Source organism: Cebus imitator, unplaced genomic scaffold, assembly GCF_001604975.1.
Source record: "Cebus imitator isolate Cc_AM_T3 unplaced genomic scaffold, Cebus_imitator-1.0 Scaffold333, whole genome shotgun sequence".
Taxonomy (NCBI): domain Eukaryota; kingdom Metazoa; phylum Chordata; class Mammalia; order Primates; family Cebidae; genus Cebus; species Cebus imitator.
In genome coordinates, this window is record NW_016107648.1 from 304858 (window position 1) to 324828 (window position 19971).

The window sequence follows — 19971 nt, forward strand, 5'->3', positions numbered from 1 at the left end:
TCACAGGTGGGGATGTGAAGTGACACAGTGAAGGCCAGAGCTCTTCTTCAAAGCCAACTCTAGCTAACTCAGAAGATTACGTCACTAATCTGTGCCACCTTCCCACTGCTCTCCCTCTTCTGGCTTTCTATTCTCTGATTATAAATATACTCAAATTTCTCTGATTCAACCAAACAAAACTTCCCATGATCTGTGTCCTCTCTTTCCTAGGGAAGGGTCTTTGTAGGAGTGGCCTGCTCTTGGTGGTTCCAGTTCTTATTCTTCAATCCACAGCATCCTGGCACCTGCCTCCACCAGATCGAGGAAGCAATGTTGACCAAGGTCACAACTGATATTCATGGATATGGCTATTTTATCTATGTGTTTATTGTAACACGGAAGCAATTGTCCATTGTTTAAAAAAAATCAGAAAAGCATTTCTGGTCAAGACAGTATTTGTGTAAATACATATTTGTGTCACCTATTCTGCCATAAACACATAGCAGCTATAGATAATATATAAATTTTTTTCTTTTCTTTTTTTTAACTGTACTTTAGGTTCTGGGGTACATGTGCAGAGCATGCAGGATTGTTGCATAGGTACATACATGGCAAGGTGGTTTGCTGCCTACATCCCCCCATCACCTATATCTGGTATTTCTCCCCACGTTATCCCTCCCCACCCTCCCCACCAGCTGTCCCTCCCCTAGCCCGCCACAACTGACCACAGTGTGTGATGCTCCCCTCCCTGTGTCCACATGTTCTCATTGTTCAACACCCTCCTATGAGTGAGAATATGCAGTGTTTAGTTTTCTGTTCTTGTGCCAGTTTGCTGAGAATGATGGTTTCCAGATTCATCCATGTCCCTATGAAGGACATGAACTCATCGTTTTTTATGGCTGCGTAGTATTCCATGGTGTACATGTGTCATATTTTCTTTTCCCAGTCTATCGTTGATGGACATTTGGGTTGGTTCCAAGTCTTTGCTATTATAAACAGTGCTGCAATGAACATACGTGTGCATGTGTCTTTATAATATAACAATTTATAATTCTTTGGGTATATACCCACTAATGGGATTGCTGGGTCAAATGGTATTTCTATTTCTAGGTCCCTGAGGAATTGCCACACTGTCTTCCACAATGGTTGCACTAGTTTACACTGCCATCAACAGTGTAAAAATGTTCCTATTTCTCCACATCCTCTCCAGCATCTGTTGTCTCCTGATTTTTTAATGATCGCCATTCTAACTGGTGTGAGATGGTATCTCAATGTGGTTTTGATTTGCATTTCTCTAATGACCAGTGATGATGAGCATTTTTTCATATGTTTGTTGGCCTCATAGATGTCTTCTTTTGAAAAGTGTCCGTTCATATCTTTTGCCCACTTTTGAATGAGTTTGTTTGTTTTTTTCTTGTAAATCTATTTTAGTTCTTTGTAGTTTTTGGATATTAGCCCTTTGTCAGATGAGTAGATTGCAAAAATTTTTTCCTATTCTGTTGGTTGCCAGTTCACTCTAAGGATGTTTCCTTTGCTGTACAGAAGCTCTGGAGTTTAATTAGGTCTCATTTGTCTATTTTGGCTTTTGTTGCCATTGCTTTTGGTGTTTTAGCCATGAAGTCCTTGCCTATGCCTATGTCCTGAATGGTTTTGCCTGGGTTTTCTTCTACAGTTTTTATGGTGTTAGGTCTTATGTTTAGATCTTTATTCCATCTGGAGTTAATTTCAGTGTAAGGTGTCAGGAAGGGGTCCAGTTTCTGCTTTCTGCACATTGCTAGCCAGTTTTCCCAACACCATTTATCAAACATGGAATCTTTTCCCCATTGCTTGTTTTTGTCAGGTTTGTGAAAGATCAGATGATTATAGATGTGTGGTATTGCTTCTGAGGCCTCTGTTCTGTTCCGTTGGTCTATGTCTCTGTTTTGGTACCAGTACTATGCTGTTTTGATTACTGTGGGCTTGTAGTATAGTTTGAAGTCAGGCAGCGTGATGCCCCCAGCTTTGTTCTTTTTGCTTAGGATTGTTCTGGCTATGTGGGCTCTCTTTTGGCTCCATATGAAGTTTGAAGTGGTTTTTTCCAGTTTTGTGAAGAAGGTCATTGGTAGCTTGATGGGGATAGCACTGAATCTACAAATTACTTTGGTCAGTATGGCCACTTTCATGATATTGATTCTTCCCAGCCATGAGCATGCAATGTTTTTGCATCTGTTTGGGTCCTCTCTTATTTCCTTGAGCAGTGATTTGTAGTTCTCCTTGAAGAGGTCCTTTACATCCTTTGTTAGGTATATTCATTCCTAGGTATTCTCTTTGTAGCAATTGTGAATGGGAATTCATTTTTGATTTGGCTCTCTGTCTGTTATTGGGGTATAGGAATGCTTGTGATTTCTGTACATTGATTCCGTATCCTGAGACTTTGCTGAAGTTGCTTATCAGTTTCAGGAGATTTTGGGCTCTCCGCAGAAACCCTACAAGCCAGAATAGAGCGGAGGCCAATATTAAACATCCTCAAAGAAAAGAACTTTCAACCCAGAATTTCATATCCAGCCAAACTAAGCTTCATAAGTGAAGGAGAAATAAAATCCTTTACTGACAAACAATTGCTGAGAGATTTTGTCACTACCAGACCTGCCCTGCAAGAGTTCCTGAAGGAAGCACTAAATACAGAAAGGAAAAACCAGTACCAGCCACTGCAAAAAAGAACCAAATGGTAAAGACCAATGACGCAATGAAGATCATATATTTTTTAATGGAGCATGTAAAAAGGGTGTAACTGAGCTCACAAACTTGATAGTTTTGTAGACCAGAAAAAGAAGAGAAACATAGAGCAGACAGTAAGGCTGAGTGTTAGTGGGAAAGACCTTGGCTTCTGAGTGTAACTAAGCTATTTGGCTCCAAGGAAACAGGAACTGAATATACTGTAGGTGAGACAGGGTTCAGGGCTAAAACTAAGACTGGTGGATTCTCCACTTAGGATAAGAGACTGCTAAAAGCTCCCACAAACAACTGCTTGAGGCTTTAGATTACGTGAAGCTGAGGGACTAGGTGTGCAGTGATCATGACAGAACAAGAGGCAGGACCTGAACTAAACCACTTGCTCACTGAGTGAGCCACCCACATTGCCAAAAAACAAGAGCTACCATCATCAATACAAGGTTCAATTAGCAGGTAGATAGAGGAAACTCAAAACTCCTAGATAAGAAAAGAATAGACAGAAAAAGAGAGAAAAGTTAAGGATCAATCTTTAACTGAACCTGAAGACGAAAAGTCCAAAAGATAAAAAGAAACCTATCTCCAAAGGATAATAGCCAATAAATCAATATTGATAGATTTTTTGCTTCAAATGAAACTAAAATAGTAAAACAATCTGACAAAGAATTTAAAATAAATGTGTTCCAGGTATTTAAAACAGAAAGTGAAGGAATAAGATGAAATAAATAAGAACATAAAATTGTGAAACAAAAATAGGCAGAAATAAACTTTTAAGAAATGGATATGGAAAAGAACCAATTATTAATCTTGGAAATATAAAATACAGTTTCTGAAATTTTAAAAAGTCTAATAGATTGGATAAAATTTCAGACTTGGTATAGTTATAAAAATAATTGAATTGAAAGATGATACCAGAGAGGTCACCCAAAAATATGGCACAGAGAGCCAAAGTTTAAAATTAAGTAAGAACAACTGAGAAAGATGGAGAATAATTGGAAAGGCTACAACTTATAGTACAAGGAAGTTGCAGAGAAAGAGAGTAAATGAAAAATAGTAAAAGAATGTTGGTTAAGAACTTTCCAGAATAGTAGACCAAACTCTCAGGCTGAAAGTGTATTCTGAATGAGGTTGCTGAACATCCAAATAAAGAAAATCTTAAAGATAATGAGACAGAAGAATTAGATTATCTAAAAGTGAATCACATTTAGACTGATGGTAATTTTCTCATGAGCCACAATGAAATCAGAGATAGTAATGACAACAGCTAACACTTGAATGGTACTATGTCCCAGGCATAATGCAAAGTACTTCATGCATATTAACTAATTTAATCTTCACAACAATTCTGTGAGATGGGATTCTTATTATACCTTTGTACAGCTGAGGAAACTGAGTCAAAAGGAAGTTTAATGGTTCTTGTCCAAGGTCTTGCATCTAGTAAGTAGAGAAACTGGGGCTCAAACTGAGCTGATCTGGCTCCAAATGCTCATATTTACTGCTCTATAGTGCTTTTCACTGTAGATAAATATGTTCAAGGTATTGAGGGAAAATAAATGACAACCTAAGATTTTATTTCTAGCTAAATTAAATGTTTTGGCATACAAAAATTAAAAGACATACTACTCATAGACATTCATTTAGTGAATCATTAATGTATATATTTACATGAGAAGAAAAATTAACACAAAGGGAAGACATAGGAGTCAAGAAACAATGAGGACTTGATCATCCATTTGGTAAACTTAACTAGGAAGTATAAAAATTATTAATTTTTTTCTTTTCTTTTTTTTTTTTTTTTGGAGACAGAGTCTGACTCTGTTGCCCAGGCTTGAGTGCAATGGCACTATCTTGGCTCACTGCCACCTCTGCCTTCCAGGTTCAAGGGATTCTCCTGTCTCTGTCTCTCAAGTAGCTGAGATTACAAGTGTGTGCCACCATACCTGGCTAATTTTTATATTTTTAGTAGAAACGGGGTTTCACCATGTTGGCCAGGCTGGTCTCAAACTCCTGGCCTCAAGTGATCCAGCAACTTCAGCCTCCCAAAGTGCTGGGATTAGAGGCATGAGCCACCATGCCTGGCCAAAAATTATTAATTTTTAAAGAAGAGATAAAACTTAGTTGACAATAACAAGGTAAGATGATAATTATAATATATTTATATTTCTTTTCGTGATTTAAATAAGCATAGAAATATAAAATGACTTCAGATTTATTTTGTATGAATTATAAAGGTAACAATAAGGAATAGAAATAAAGTCTACAGCTTTCACACTGACAGAGGAAGAGTAATTATAGAAAACTTTATCAGTGCAGGAATACATGGAAGGAAAAAAGGAAGTAAAGAGAAAGAATGGCAAATAGAAAATGCAAAATAAAATGGTAGAAATTGCTTCAAATAGATCGGTAATTACAATAAATGTAAATGGAATAAATTCATTGATAAAGAGGTAGGGAGTATCAAATTAAAGTTTTTAAAATTCTGGAGCATACTGTCAAAGCCACATCGCAAAATTGTAGTAAAGGTAGAAAAAAGATATACAATATCACACAAATAATAACAAGAATAATGCTGGGATTATAATATTTATATCAGATAAAATGGAGTTTAAGGCAAAAATAAAAGTAGTAACAACAAAGAGGGATAATATAAAACATTAAAATAAATGACTTTCAAGAATATATAGTAGTAATAAACTTATATGTAACCTCAATATATAAAAACTAATGTAACCTCAAAATATAAAAAGCAAAACTAAATTATTTTCAAAAAATGAGGAAAAAATTGTTATAATGGAAAATTTTAACTGCTCTTTTAAAAATGTTTTATAGGGTACTGTGAAAAAAAGTGTTTTATAAAGCTGACAAAAATATTTAGAATTTAAATTTAAACAAAAACATTAAACACTTTAAAAATCTGTATAAAATGCTGTATCCATTAAATAAAGAATACACATTATTTTCAAATACATGGGGAACACTTAAAAAGTGATCATATGTTAGATAACAATATTTTCAAAGAGACAAAATAATAAGGTCCACATTCTCTGTTCAAAATGCAATTAAATTGAATGTCAAACTTCTAAAAGTTTGGAAACTAAAAAAATGCACTCTAAACAACAGATGGGTAAGAAGGGAAATCATCATGAAACAGAAAATATTTTGAACTGAAGAGCATTCAAATGATTACATATCAAACAAGTATACAGCTAAAGAGATACTTTGGGGTAAATATACCCACCCCCCTACCCGCCACACACACACACTCCACCTACCCAGTTCCCTTCCCTGGAAATTGCTTGCATTTCCAATTTCCTTTGTATTCATCCACAGATATTCAAACCATATGCAAGCATATGTGTATAGGCTTAGTAAGGTGCAAAATAAAGTGTGTAATATGCTACCATTGGTTTAAAAAGGTTATAAGAAATATGTACAAATTTCAATTAATATATCTTGAAGCTATTCTTTTTTATGACTGCATCATATTAATTGTACAACCTGCAAATCATTTGCATTAAAATCAGAAACAAGACAAGGATGCCCATTCTCAACCAATTCTTCAGTAGAGGAGTTCCTGTCTAAAGCAAAGCTGGAAAATAAATAAGCAGTATAATGATTGGAAGAGAAGAGGTGAGACTTTTTATATGCAGACAATATAATTACCTGCATAGGAATTCCTCCTCCCAAACCCCAAGAATATCCACTGTCGAATTATTCAAATGAATACGTGAGTTAAACAAGATTGCTGGATGCAGAATCAACATTTTAAAAATGGTTATGTTTTTATATACTCTAAATTCAGAATTTTAATTGAAAAAAATCTCATCATAGCATTATGTATCACATCTGCCAATCATCATGAAAAGGCATGGCATGGCATGGGCAAAGACACAGAAGGAGTCCTTGTTCCTAAAAGATTTCCACCAATCTCTGGCTATATTCAAATGTCAATTTCCTCTCATTATCCCTTTTTGTGCTTAACTAGTGGTGGTATTAATGCTAAAGACAGCAGCATTGGGGGTCCTGTCTGTATGTAAAAGACAAGATCAGTTGGGCAAGCAAGAAAAGAACGTGGCACCTGCAGGCTAAAACTGGAAAAATCCCAATAAAGTTTTTTTGTTCTGTTCTGTTTTGTTTTTGTTTTTAATCACATTGCTTCATTTGCCTGTGCCTGAGCCAATGATTGTGGTGCGGGGAGAGATGGGATCTGTGATTAACAGTCTTTGGTAAAATAGATAAATGAGGCAAGGAAGGAATAATTATCTCCAAATAGGTGGGGATCTTCAGTAGCAAACGTGTTTTTTGTCTACTACATGTCTATCTCCCCAGTAAATAGCTCATTAAGGGAAAAGACAATATTGAATTGTCTCTTCAGCACCTAGGCTTAGCACTGTGCCTTACATGAGATAAAGTCTCAATAAGTAATCAGTGAGCGAGTGAGTGCATGTGAGCCAGGACCAACAAGCCTGGATCAGCCTCTCCTTTTGCAAGACCACGCAGAACCTTCACAGCTGGGGACAGAAACTCTTCACCAAGCCCCAGCTGAGTGAGTGGGGAATGAGGGAAGTAGTTGAGATTGATGGGATCACTTAGAGGACAAATGTGACTGCCATCCAAGGCAGTGATGCAGGAACCTTGAAGGGAAGTGCACACATTGAACTCGGATGCGTCCAACAAGGTTAGTGGTTTCCAGGAGTGTAGGGTCTCCTATGTGTTGGGTGAGGACGGCCTCTCATTTTGCTCAGCATTTTATGGGACTGATTCCCTTTCCTTTCATGCCCTAAGAGAAGTTAGTGATCCTATCTTTTTTTCTTTTTCTGAGTCAGGCTATTGCTCTGTCACCCAAGCTAGACTGTAGTGGCATGATCATAGCTCGTTGCAGTCTCCAACTCCTGGGCTCAAGAGATCCTCCCACCTCAGGCTCCTGAGTAGCTGGGACTAGGTGACAGCCTCCATACCCAGCTAATTTAAATGTGTGTGCATGTGTGTGTGTGTGTGCGTGTGTATGTATTGTGTATTAATATATATGTGTATATATACAGACAAATATATGTATTTGTAGATATGGGGTCAACATAGTGAATTTGCCTAGGTTGGTCTCAAACTCCTGGCCTCAAGTGATCCTCCTACCTTAGCCTTCCAAAGTTCTGGGACTACAGGCGTGAGCCACCATGCCCAACTGATCTTGTCTTTTACATACAGACAGAACCCCCAATGCTGCTCTCTTTAGCATTAATACCACCACTAGTTAAGCACAAAAAGGGATAATGAGAGGAAATTGACATTTGAATATAGCCAGAGATTGGTGGAAATCTTTTAGGAACAAGGACTCCTTCTGTGTCTTTGCCCATGCCATGCCTTCTGCTGTGACACCACATTGTCTCCTCCCCAGGCCCAAGTTCTTTTTGCCCTTTGAGGCTGAGCTCATATGACACTTCCCTGGGGAAGCCTTCTATGACTATTCAACTCAGAGGGCATCTCTCTGGATACTGAACTCCTGTAGCACCATCACCAATATCTAATTCTCTTTTCTGCACCACCTTTTTTCCCTCTTGGAGACTTTCCCTCCTCCCGACACTTTGGAAATCTGATGGGCCGTCAATCAAGGGGAGCTGCCTTTCCATCACCTGAGGAGCCATGAAACTCAGGTTGGCCAACCCGAGTACCACACTCACCTGGACACAATGGCGGGTCCAAGAGTAGGCAAAGGAACAAAATGGGCTCTGGGAGGGGGAGGCTTTCTCTCCTTCTGAGGATCATGGCTGGAGCTGATGAGCATCAGGTTTTCTGCAACATGGGAAAAGTGTCAAGAAGTGAGGCCACAATGAGGAAAGCCAAGCTGAGAGTTGGGCAGAGAACACCCTAATTATATCACAAGAGTGTCCTGGGTTTAGCTGTGCCTGAAGCCGGACTACGCTAGTACTTGAGTCAGTGCTTTTCCCTTTGTCTTGAAATGCTCTGAATTTGAGTTCCCTTAAACCAAGAGTCTTGATCAATTCTCTCTCTTATTATTAGGACCACTTATTTGGCACAGAAAATTATTGCAACCCAGTAGAGCTGGTTCCTTAGAATGTCTCACTTATTTACAGAAAGATTTGATTAAACTCTGCTCTATGTCAGGGCCATCAGGCCAGACTCTTGGTTTCTTTCTCTATCAGCCCTTGTTTCTCTGTTTTGTAAAAATTTGTTTTTCAGCCTTTCTTTTTGCAAACATTTTTCTCTCCATATGGTCTTTCATGGTTTGGTGCCAAAATAATTTAGAGGCACATCAAATTACTTGAGATAGCTTATGCAGGATTTTCACTGCTCTCTGACTTTGTCTGAGCCTCCCCCTTTGGGGTGTGTGTGTGTGCGTGTGTGTGTGTGTGTGTGTGTCTCCTTCACTGACTGTCTCCTTCACTCACTCACTGCTCCATTTAGGAGACAGGTCTGCACAACTTCACAACTCCATTCTCTGAATGCTCCTTCTCAGCCCAGCACCTCACTGGAAGACAGCCTTTGCAGAATCAGGCTCTCTGCCGGGAAAGGATCCCTCTCCTAATTCCTCAGCAGATTCCCAGATTTAGGATGCCACTGGGTGTTCTCTGGTGCAGTTTCTTATCTGTGTTCAATGAGCTGGAGAGCAGGGATCTGGCTAATTACCCGGTCACCATCTCAGGCTCTACCTTAACTTAATCACGCTTTTAGCCTGTGAGTAGTTGCTCTAGAGCCCACAGTGGCTCCCTAGTGCTACCCACATCTAAACCAGCCTCGGGCCAGAAACTGCCCTGTTTAGGCTAACTTCCTTCCTGCATATTCTCTCTCCATCCCCCAGATTGGTGGGCTAACCCTCTCCCTGCTTCATAAAAAATATTAAGCTCTTTCTTCCCTCTAAGCTTTTGCTCTTCATGCTCTTCCTGTCTGGAATATCCTTCTCTCTTCTTCCTTCCACCTCCAAATCTTAAAAGCCAACTTCAAGTCCCTCCTCTTCCGTGCAGCCTTCTCTGATTTTTCTAGTTCATGATTTACCCCCTTTCTGAACTGCTCCACAGTTAGGACCGTACAGCTTGCTATTTAGTTGTTGCACACTTTGGTGTTTGAATCTATCTTGCCCCTTTACTGAAATAAGTGTTTACTGAATTTAAGGATCATTTCTTTTTTTTTTTTTTTTTTTGAGATGGAGTCTCGCTCTGTCGCCCAGGCTGGAGTGCAGTGGCGTGATCTCGGCTCACTACAACCTCTGCCTCCCAGGTTAAAGCGCAGGTGCCCTCCACTACGCCAGGCTAATTTTTATATTTTTAGTAGAGATGGGGTTTCATCATGTTAGGCTGGTCTCAAACTCCTGACCTCAGGTGATCTGCCCGCCTCGGCCTCCCAAAGTGCTGGGATTACAGGCATGAGCCACTGCACCTGGCCTAAGGACCATTTTTCAAGCATGTTTTATTCTCCTCACTCCATCTCAGCATCCAGCAGTGAGACAGTTGCTCATACATTGTACATCACAGGTGTCACAGGCATCATCCTGGGAATTTGTTTTAGAAATATGGATTCCCTGGATCCTCCCCTGGAGAGTCTGAGTTTTAATAGATTTGGGGTAAGATGCTTGGATCTGGATTTTTAAAAGCCCCATGATGTAAGGCGTTGCTGAAGTGGGTTTGGATAACAGTTTGGGTGAGTATATCGTCAAGCCCCAAATCAAGATGCTCATCTGACAACCTCAAGTATTTTTATGAGAAAAAAAACCGCAGGATATTTTAAATGTGTAGGGACTTGGAAATCCCAGGGTGTGTGGTTGTCCTGCACTTGGCGATGGGGCTCCATTTTGGAGGTCATATAGTGTGATGGCTAAGAGTCTAAGGGTTTAAATCCTGGGGGTCACTCCTGTGGGTCACTCACTGCAGGACTTTGGACAATATAACCTCTCTGAAACTTCGCTTCCTCATCTGTTAAATAGAAGAAATAATAGAAGCCACTTTCCAGGATTACTGTGAGAATTCAACAAGGTCCCATATGTAAAGCACTCAGCTCCATGCCTGGCACAGAATATATATTTGTAACAAGTACTAGTAGATGTTAAATTATTGAAGTTGGAAAATCTGCCAGCTTGTAGAGGTTTTCGATCCAGGAAACTCTCCGTCAGTGAGGCACACTCCCCATTGCTTTTGAGAGGAAGCACTTGGGAAGACCTCTTAGTCCTAATGCAAGTGTTTACCCATCACTAGGGAGGAGGAGTCCAGGAGCATGACACAGCTGAAATGCAGACTGAGAAGTTAAGTGCTCTATTTATTATGCAAATTGGGAGTGCTCCCAGCACTGTCTCCTTGCTGAATTAGAGAGCATTTTTCTTCCTCAATCTGTATTTATGCAGCATTACAACTGGAAACCATTGTTTGTTTCTTGGAAGTGCGTGTTCCCTTGTCCTTTCTTTGCTCACAGGAGATTGAGGGGACAGCCATGACCTAGCCTGGGCCAGGATGGCATGACCACCATAGGCTATCATTTAAGACCAGCAAACCCAGGCTTTGGAAATACACTAGCTGTGTCTTATACGCGGCAGGGGGACAAGCCCAGCAGGTGGAATGGGGCTTCACGTGTAAGCAATAGATCAGTGGATCAATGGATCAATGGATCAATGGGTCAGTGAATCACTTGATGAATGGGTTTCTCTCTACAGGCTGTGAATACTCCTTTGGGTCAAGGAAAGAACAGGGTCTTAGTCTGGGCAGAGAGAAGCTTTCCTTCCCTCTTAGGGACCAAAGGGCACTTGGATCTGTACTACGAGGGGACAAGAAGCTGGGAAAGTGTCATTCTGGGGAAGGTTCATGGCCTCTGGTACCATTTTGGAGGCAGGGGTTCAATGGTTCTGTGTCACATGGAATTCTGCCAGGGAGGTGAGAACTCTCAGCTCGAACAGTAGGTGAAAAACCCTCTCTGGTTTTAGCTTCAGTTTCCATAATTTTTGACAGGGTCTTGTGGGAAGAATTCAGCAGCAGAAATAACTTAGCAGAGATCATCCCTTCCTAGGGTGGGGGTCTTAGTGATGGTTACCAGTAGAGAAGCTAATGGGGTAACCCAAGAAACCTTCCTGGAAGAGATGTTGGCTGAATCATCAATCAGCTCATATCACTGAGCCAGATGCTTGTTGTTGGCTTTGGCGAGGTGGGGTGCGGGGGGGCAGTCAGCGTAGACCCCACAGCCTCCCTCATTATCTTCAGAATTCGCACTCCTCAATGTCTCACAGGGATGATTTCAGGGTTCAGAAATTCTGACTCCCAACCCTGTTGGGTCCACTTCCCCTGTCATCATGCAGGGCCATCTCCCTGGTCTTGGCTTGCCCTGTGACCACACTGCATTATCCCTCCACATGCCCTGACACACGCTCCGAAATACCAGGGTTCTCATGAGTCCAGCCTGCCAGGAGCGAGGCTTGCCAAAGCCGTGTCCCAGCCAAGCGAGTGGCCTGCGGAGTGAGCCATAGGACTGCATTCAGCCCAGTTCCAAGCTGGAAGGTGAGGGCAGCCTCCCAACTATTTCTCCCAACCTCAGAAACGATTCAGTGCTGGCAGTTCACATGAGGTCCCCCTGACATCTCCAGTCAGGAATGCAACTTGCTGTGGATTCTGAGGCGAAGAGGCAAAGAGAAAACCATTAGGAAGGAGGGAAGTCATTAGCCGATGTGATGACCAGCATGCACAAGGGACCCATCTGCCCTTCCCCGAGGTGCCCAGGGGCTTGTGTGTGGGTCAGCTTGAGCCTTCTGGGACTCTTTGACCACTTGAGACCCAGAATATCCAAGGTCTGGTAGCCACAGCCCCCTTTGAATCCATAAATCTTTGCCTCTTACAAATGAAGGGAAGAAAAGGTGACAGGAAGCGGAACTATAGCTAGCAGTTTTGCCAACACGCATGGACTGCAAACGTAATTTATAAAAGGGCTCAAGGATGGAACAGAGGAGGCATGAGGCACTCCATTCTTGACTACCTCAAAGCACCCTTGACCTCAAGGGAACTCCTGCTGCAAGCTCCCTGCCCTTGACCTTCAGACCTGCTCCATATATTTTTGTATCCTCTAACACACCCCTGCTGTGGCCTGGCTGACAATCTCTGCTGGCTGCTACCCCCCCAAACCAGGAATGGCTTGGATCAGTACACAGGGGGCACTCTGGGTTCTGCAACATGTACTGGCCAGATATATAGTCATCCTACCGGTGGATAGACGGTACTCGAGCGTGCTTCTCAAACTTTCCTGTGCCTAGATTTATCTGGGGCTCTTGTTAAAGTGCAGATTCTGATTGAGTCATGTTGGATGGACCCCAGATTCTACCCTTCTAGGAAGCCCACAGTCGAGGTTGAAACTTCCAGTCCACGACTGCACTTGAAAAAAGAAAGTGCTACAAGGCTCAGCAGCTACTGCTGTGAGATCAGGACTTGAATTCTTGTACAGAGGTCCAAATAGCACTCTCATTAAAAAGAGCAGCTGATTCCCTGCCCTCACAGCTGCAGCCACGTAGCCCCCACCAGCAGGCCCAACTCCCCAAACTCAGGTACCCAACATATTGAAAGATACAAAGGGGCTGCAGGGGCTGTTTCCCCCTCTATACACTTGGCACGCCTCTTCTCAGTGTTAGATTCTCCTCTGCAACCTCCCAGCTTCCTGTTGACCAGCCTCTCTGCTTCACTCTCCAATGCCAGGCAACACCCTGCCTGCTGGTGCTATTGGATGAACATCTGTGCATCCCCCAAACTCAAATGTTGAAGCTCTAATCCACAACGACTGTGGTGGTGTTAAAATGTGGGGTCTTTGGGAGGCAATTAGGTTTAGATGAAGTCGTGAGGGTAAAACCCCTGTTCTGAAATGAGTGTCCTTATAAGAAAAGAAGGAGACCCTCCCTCTCTGACATGTGAGGACACAGCAAGAAGGCAGCCATCCGCAAGCCAGAAAGACAGTCTTTACCAGAAAACGGAATCAGCCGGCACCTTGATCTTGGACTTCCCACCCTCCAGAATTGTGAGAAACTAATGCTTGTTGTTTAAGCTGCACAGCCTATGGTATTCTGTTATAGTAGGCTGAGCTGACTAGGTAGGATACCTGGAGTGCCTGGTCCCTTCACGGGCAGCACTATGAATGAATACAGAGCTCTCCTCATTTCTCCAAAACCATCAGTGCCCAGCAGGTAGAAAAAAAAAGTGCCTCCTTTTCTAGGCCCCAGCTAGAAAGAGCAACCTCTGCCTTTTCTATGCTGCTACTGTTACCTGGAACATATAACCATAATATTAGTCACGGTGTGATTGCAATTCTGCATCTACATAATTGTCACTTCTGCTATCCTTGAGGGCAGGGAATAATAATGCAGAGCTGAGCACATAATGTATATTCATCGAATCAATGATGCTGTTATTCCCAGTCCCTCTTCCTTGGAAGGCCCCTCCCTCACATCCTTGGAGACAGCCACTGTGTCTATCCTGTAGGGGACGTTTCTAGTTTAATAGCTCCAGTTTCTCCAATGCCAACCAACATTCTTCTTTAGAGGTGTTTAAGATACCAATTCTGAAGTTTGGCTGCTTGTTAGAATTAGCATGGGAGTTTTTTTTTTTTTTTTTTTTTTTGAGACGGAGTTTCGCTCTTGTTACCCAGGCTGGAGTGCAATGACACGATCTCAGCTCACCACAACCTCTGCCTCCTGGGTTCAGGCAATTCTCCTGCCTCAGCCTCCTGAGCAACTGGGATTACAGGCACGCGCCATAGCATGGGAGTTTTTAAAATACTGAGTCTAACCCTCAGAGATTCTGATTTATTTGGTTTGGAGTGTGACCTGGCCATTGGGATTTTCTTTTAAAAACCCAATGCTGCTAATGTGCAGTCAGGTGTAAGAGCCACTTGGAGTCAGGAATTTTAGGTTCCTAACCAGCACTGTAGTCTCCAGACAGCACAGCTGTCTGGCCTGTTCTAATCGTAGGTCCCTCAGTGTGAGTGAACAGGCCCTTGTCTTGATCTTGAAACTAGCTCTTTCTAAGAAGAGAGGGCACAGGGCTACAATAGTAAGGGACCAGAGGCTGGCGTGAGACAGACCTACCATTTAAATGGTCATGACTCGAGGCAATGGTCTCCACCTCTCTAAGCCTTCATTTCCTAACCAATAAAATGGGATCATGGTGTAGTTAGTTTCTACTGGATAACAATCCACCCCAAAATTTAGTGGCCGTATTAGTCCATTTTCATGCTGCTGATAAAAACATACCCAAGACTGGGCAATTTACAACAGAAAGAGGTTTAATTGGACTTACACTTCCACGTGGCTGGGGAAGCCTCACAATCATCATGGAAGACAAGGAGGAGCAAGTCACATCTTACATGGATGGCAGCAGGCAAAGAGAGATTGTGCAGGAAAACTCCCCCTTATCATAGCCATCAGATTTCATGAGACTTATTTGCTATCATGAGAACAGCACAGGAAAGACCTGCCCCCATGATTCAATTACCTCCCACCAGGTGCCTGGAAATCAGGATGAGATTTGGGTGGGGACACAGTCAAACCATATCAGTGGCTAAAAGCACATTTATTCTTTTGCACAGTTCTGTGGGATGGCTGGGCATTTCCGCTCTGGATGGACTCAGCTGGAGCTAGATGGTCTAGGGTGCCTCCTGCAGATGTCTGGCAGTTGGCTTGACATCAGCTGGGGTGACACAGATTGCTTGCTGGTGTCTGTGTTTCTCATTATCAGGCAGGCCATCTCAGGCTTGTTCACTTGGTGGTTGCCAGGTTCTGAGGGAGTGAGCTTCAAGATGCTTTTCAAGCCCGTTTGCTAAATCCCATTGGCCACAGCTAGCATAGTGGCCAAGGGGAAACTTCCCTTTCACTCTCTTGAGGTCTGCTGAAAATCAACTGACAAAATAGGCAGATTAATAGGAGAAAAGACACACAAAATTTATTTTAACTTGCATAGCATGGGGAAATTGCAGGAGACTATTACTCAGTAACTCAGTGGGGTCCAGATGCTCATATAACTTTCTCCATAGGGAAGTGGGGAGATGGGAAATGTTGGTAATTCTTTTGAGGAGGAGTAAATGATTATTAGGGAGAATGAATGGAGCCATGAGACTAAAATTAAATTGTAAATTATTTTCTCTGGAATCTGAGCAAACCTGAGAGACAGATATTATCTTATAAAAAGGTCTGTCCAGTAGTGGTGACATTCCTCAGTCTTCATTTCTGTAACAGATAATGAGATTTCAGGGACGGGATGGGAGGCAGTTGTTCCACTTGGTGGGTCAAATCTTCATGAGCTAAGGGAAGAGCCTCTTCCAGCGTCTGCAGGTCTCCAATGGCCTTGAATTTGAAATAGTCATCGTACTAGGGTGCCATATTTTGGGGTGAAATTCTCTGGGCATCTTCATTTATCAAGGCTAGCCAGAGCCATGTTTGCTGCGAATGTTTCCCTGCAAGTCAAGCCATTTAATTCATTGATTCCTCCTAGAGATTAATTCATTCATTCATGTATCCACCATAGAGATGCTGGCTGTCTGCTTTGTGCCAGGCATTGTACCAGGTGCAATGAATTTTGAAACAAGTGAAAACAGACCGTTACTCCCAGGAGTTTTATCATCCACTAGGAGGGGCATGCAGGTAAATAGAACCCAGAAGTCAACTTGAACTTCAGATTTGTATTTGTATGTGTTTTCTCTGCTTTGGCCTGTTTCAACTTGCACACAGAAATCCTTCTCTTTAGAGTTCCGCATCAGACAAATGTGTTTGTAAGCAACACAGACTTTATGGGCAACTTTGCAGGGGAAACAGAAAAAGGGTAATATGGTACCCATCACATCTACGAGCCATCAGCTCAAATAACCCATAGGATGTTTCTGTTCTTCTAAGTTCTTCCTCAGGTGCTCATCTCCAGGGGTTTTATTTTTGTCCCAGCTTCAATAGTTCCCTCTCTCCTCTTCCCAGAACCTCTTTCAGAAGTACACCTCTCGGCCGGGCCCATGGCTCACACCTGTAATCTCAGCACTTTGGAAGGCCGAGGTGGGCGGATCACGAGGTCAAGAGTTCGATACCAGCCTGGCCAACATGGTGAAACCCTGTCTTTACTAAAAATACAAAAAAATTTAGCCAAGTGACGTGGTGGCGCATGCCTATAGTCTCAGCTACTTAGGAGGCTGAGACAGAAGAATTATTTGGACCTGGGAGGTGGAGGTTGCAGTGAGCTGAGATGGCGCTACTGCACTCCAGCCTGGGCAACAGAGTGAGACTGTTTCAAAAAAGGAAGTACACCCCTCTCCTCTCTGTTACGCAAAGTAAAGCTTTGCTCTCTCCTGGCTCCCCCACATCAAAATATTCCTTCACCAATTTACAAAATTAGATCCACCCTGCTTAGAAGTCAGGGCTGGAACCATCTTGTGCTATTAAACCAGGCACTTAGAGATCTTATTTCTTGCCTCTCATCCAAAACAATTTATCAAATTGTTTATTCCAGTGTTCTCCCCAAGAAGATATTTCTGAGTAAAAATTTTCTCCATCTTCTTCCATATACAACTACGTCTAAAATCAAGCACGTTGAATTTTGTGCAAGAGCAACAGGAAGGAGTACATTTTTTTTTGTTCCAGACAGGGTCTCAATCTGTTGCCCAGGCTGGAGTGCAGTGACAAAAATGACCTCTGGACATCCTCACTGCTTATTATATGCCAATTATAATTCATTAGCATGCAAAAGACACTCCCACCAGAGCCATGACAGTTTACAGATGCCATGGCAACATCAGGGAGTTACCCTATATGGTCTAAAAAGGGGAGGAACCCTCAGTTCCAGGACTTGCCCACTCCTTTCCCAGAAAACTCATGAATAATCCACCCCTTGTTTAGCATATAATCAAGAAGTAACCACAAGTATACTCCACACCACTGCTCTGCCTATGGAGTAGCCATTATTTATCTATTTGCTTTCTTAATAAATATGCTTTCACTTCACTCTATGGACTTGTCCTCAACTCTTTCTTTCTTTCTTTCTTTTTTTCTTTTTTTTTTTTTTTTGAGATGGGTCTTACTTTTTCGCCCCTGCTGGAAAGCTGTGTGGCCATCTCAGGTCACTGCAACCTCTGCCTCCCAGGTTCAAGCAATTCTCCCTGCCTAGGCCTCCCAGGTAGCTGGGATTACAGATGCCTGCTACCACGGCCAGCTAATTTTTGTATTTTTAGTAGAGATGGGGTTTCGTCTTGTTGGCAAGGCTGGTCTCGAACCTGTGCACACAAAGTGCTGGGATTACAGACATGAGCCTCTGCACCCAATGCCCAAATTCTTTGTTCAAGAACCCTCTGTTGGTGTCTGGATTGGGACCTCTTCTGGTAACATTACCATAAGAGCCTATTCCGGTTGGCTAACTGGAGGAGAAAACAGGCCAAGCCTTCACCTATTCATGGCGCACAGAACAAGGAAGAAAAACCAGTGGCCCTACGGTTTCCATGGTTCCCCCAAAATGTCTGTATGTCATTTGTTACCTTGGTTTAGTTCGGCAGGGATGCGTTGTTGCTGCCTTTCACATGCTTCAGATCTAGAGTAATCTTGGCATTCAGATGTCCCCTTGGCCTCACACAATAGGATGCCTGGAATCAGAGCAAGCCACGGAGTGCAAAGAAATTCCTCAGTCATGAGAACATTATTTTGTTCTTTGTATCAGAAGCAAGCTAGGTGAGAGAATTCATTCATCTTTTACTACACTGCAAGGGACAGAGGCAATTTTTCTCCCAGGATTCAGGACTTAAGTAGATGGTCTTCCGGACTTCTCTGGGACATTTAACTGAAATTGCAATTCACCAAATAAATACATAAATAAATAAAATTATCCTTTTGAGAAGATCATCCCTAGAAGTTAAAAAAAGAGTAGTCGTCCACGTGGAAGATGCAAGAAAAGGTAAGTACACATGTCGTTTGAAGGGGGGTGTGTGTGTGTGTGTGTGTGTGTGTGTACTCTTTCAGTTGCAAGATACAGCAACTCAACTACAAGTGGCTTAAGAAAAATGGGAGTTTTATTTGTGTTATAGAAAAGTCCAAGATAGATCAATCTTCAGTCATGGCTGGATCCAGGTGCTCAGATGATGTCATAGGAGTTCTTATCCCTCTCCCTCACTCAGGCCACCAGCAGCCCCAGACTTACATTCTGCCAGCTAGACACATCCCTGGAGGAATGTGTGCTTCTTTCCCAGAATACTTTTTTTAAAAAGTTCCAGGCTTACATCTCAATAGCTCAAATTGGATTTATGGTCCATCCTTATACCAATATGGGCGCCTTGGATTGGCCAGGCCTTGGTCACACACTCCTGAAGCAGGGTGGGGTAAGGCAGACTCTAACCAAACTAATGGACTTAAAAAAAAAAAAAAGGATGATATTACCAGAAAGGAAAATGGCCTGGCCACAGTAAAGGATGCCTGTTGCAGCGGAATGCCTTTGTAATGGTGAAATAAATGAGGGAGAAAATAGAGGCAGCTGGTAGGGTGCCGGCAGAGGGCAATGAACAGGTCTGTCCTAGGTGAACTTGCGTAGGCAGGCTGCGTTCTCAAACCAGCTGCCTTGATTAATGGTAAAAACAATAACATTTCAAGACCTCAAACACATCTGCTTAAATTTCATCGAAGTGTCCAGTAAGTGCTGATGTTTATAGATGTCACCGTCACCCAGGGTTGCTGTCGCCCTTGGGCAGCCGGCTAAGCAGGCAGCTGTCTATCTAAAGGAAAGAGGTTCGAAAGCCAAGGCTGAGAAGTCAAGAACTTGGCCTGTGCAGTGCATCATAAAGGAAGGAGGGAAGAGGGAGCAGCCTTGGCAATTTGTTTTAAATATTTTTGCTTGTTTTGGATGCCATGAAAGCCTCATGTACTGGCTCTCGACTAATAAAAACAGGGAAAACCAGGCTGGAAACCTGGCTGTGTTTCTGTGCACAATTAGGTTTGTTTGTTTAGGTCTCTTTTTATTTGTTTTCAGATGACTCAGATATGAATACTGCAAGGCCTTTCAAAGTGAAGTGTTCATATGTGTATTTTAGGTCTAAGGCTTCGCCAAGTGCAGAAAGACTTGGCTCCCTGAGGTTATTTTCCTATCCAGGGGTTTTTCAAACTTTCAAGTGGAGCTAAAGAATGCTATTGCAAGCCAGGTTCTTTTTCTTAGCAGACCCCAGCTTGGGGTTGTAGGGGGGACAGGGATTGTAAACATACAAACACAAAAATCCCCAAACAGTACACAGGGCACCCATCATGCTGATCCCCGCACGGCCTCTCCTTGATGGCTTTACCAAATGCATACTTTGGTCCTTTCTGGA